Source organism: Trachypithecus francoisi, unplaced genomic scaffold (genome assembly GCF_009764315.1).
Source record: "Trachypithecus francoisi isolate TF-2019V2 unplaced genomic scaffold, Tfra_2.0 Lachesis_group6, whole genome shotgun sequence".
Taxonomy (NCBI): Eukaryota; Metazoa; Chordata; class Mammalia; order Primates; family Cercopithecidae; genus Trachypithecus; species Trachypithecus francoisi.
Window position 1 is genome coordinate 55138113 of NW_022681471.1, and position 2261 is coordinate 55140373.

The 2261-nt window shown below is 42.6% G+C and overlaps 1 non-coding gene across 1 annotated transcript; it reads right to left on the minus strand.

Moving 5' to 3' along the window:
- Positions 1 to 1867: 1867 nt before the first annotated feature.
- Positions 1868 to 1974, minus strand: LOC117078728. The gene has a single exon (XR_004435135.1). It is a non-coding gene; the product is annotated as a U6 spliceosomal RNA (small nuclear RNA).
- Positions 1975 to 2261: the final 287 nt, after the last annotated feature.

Here is a 2261-nt window from a genome sequence, read left to right on the forward strand (position 1 = left end):
CTGCTTTCATGAGCTGGCATTGAGTGTTTGTGGCCTTTTCAGGTGCACAGTGTAAACTGTTGGTGGATTTACCATTCGGGGGTCCAGAGAATGGTGGACCTCTTTCCACAGCTCCACTAGGCAGTGCCCCAGTGGAGATTCTATGTGGGGGTTCCAACTCCACATTTCCCTTCCACACTGCCCTAGTAGAAATTCTCCACGAGGGCGCCACCCCTGCAGCAAACTTCTGCCTGGACATCCAGGTGTTTCCATACATCCTCTGAAATCTAGGCAGAGGGTCCAAAACCTCAATTCGTATCTTCTGTGCACCTGCAGGCCCAACAGCACATGGAAGCAGCCAAGGCTTGTGGCTTGCACCCTCTGAAGCAACAGCCTGAGCTGTACGTTGGACCCTTTTAGCCACACTATAGTGGTTGGGACTCAGGGCACCAATTCCCAAGGCTGGACACAGCAGGAGTCCCTGGACCCAGCCCATGAAACCATTTTTCCTTCCTAGGCCTCTGGGTCTATGATGGGAGGGGCTGTCATGAAGACCTCTGACATGCCCTGGAGACATTTTCCCCATTTTCTTGGCAATTAAAATATCGGTCCTTATTACTTATATTAATTTCTGCAGCTGGCCTGAATTTCTCCTTGGAAAATTGATTTTTCTTTTCTCTTGCATCTTTAGGTTGCAAATTTTCTGAACTTTTATGCTATTTCCCTTTTAAAACTGAATGCTTTTAACAGCACCCAAGTCACCTCTTGAATGCTTTGCTGCTTAAAAATTTATTCCACCAAATACCCTAAATCATCTCCCTCAAGTTCAAAGTTCTACAAATATCTAGGGCAGGAACAAAATGTCACCAGTCTCTTTGCTAAAACAACAAGAGTCACTTTTACTCCAGTTCCTAACAAGTTCCTCATCTCCATCTGAGACCACCGCAGCCTGAATTTCATTGTTCATATCATTATCAGCATTTTGGTCAAAGTCATTCGCCAATATTCTTGGAAGTTCCATACATACTCATATTTTCCTGTCTTATTCTGAGCCCTCCAAACTGTTCTAACCTCTTCCTGCTACCCAGTTCCAAAGTTGTTTCCATGTTTTTGGGTATCTTTATAGCAGCACTCCCACTCTACCAATACCAATTTACTATATTAGTTCATTTTCATGCTGCTGATAATGACATACTCAAGACTGGGTAATTTATAAAGAAAAAGAGGTTTAACAGTTCCAAGGGCTGGGGAGACCTCACAATTATGGTGGAACGTGAAAGCCACACCTAGTGAAAATCATCAGATCTTGTGAGACTTATTCACCAACATGAGAGCAGGTTAGAGAAAACTGCTCCCCATGATTCAATGATCTCCCCCTAGGTCCCTTCCACAACATGTGGGAATTATGGGAGGTAATTTCAAGTTAAGATGGGGACATGGCCAAACAATATCAGGTAGGTTATAAAGTCAGCAATGTAAAGTGAAAGGGGTGCATCATCAAAATTACTCTTTAGGGCCAGGTACCATGGATCATGTCTGTAATCCCAGCACTTTGGGAGGCTGAGGTGGGCAGATTGCTTGAGTTCAGGAGTTGGAGACCAGCCTGGGCAACAGCGAGATCCCCTCTCTACAAAAAACACAAAACATTAGTTGGTGACATGCACCTTTATCCCCAGCTACTCAGGGGGCTGAAGTGGGAGGATTGCTTGAGCCTGGGAGGTCAAGGCTGCAGTGAGCTGAAATTGTGCCACTGCACTCTAGCCTGGGTGACAGAGAAAGACTCTATCTAAAAAAAAAAAAAAAAAAAAAAAAAAACTTTAATACAAGGAGGCTTCAACAGGTTTTTCAAAATTTGTTTTGTTTTGTTTTTTTTTTTTAAAGACTGAATAAAAATATGGAACGCTTCACGAATTTGCGTGTCATCCTTGCGCAGGGGCCATGCTAATCTTCTCTGTATCGTTCCAATTTTAGTATATGTGCTGCCGAAGCGAGCACTCAAAATTTGTATTGTGAATAAACTATGCATGGATTTCAAAGTATTTTGCACTAAAGTAAAAGTGAACTAACTTGTTATAACACGTCTGAACAGGATCAAGTTTGAGGGATTAAAGAGAATAAGAAATCAGTTTGAAAAGAGCCCCTTTCAGAGCAACATGAATTCTAGTAAAATTGAAGCAAGAACAAACACAAAATGTATGGTGAAGCATGAGTGGAAGAATGCTGAAATCACTGATGCTTTTCAGAGTTTATGGGGACAATGTCCCCATAGAAATCAGCAGTTT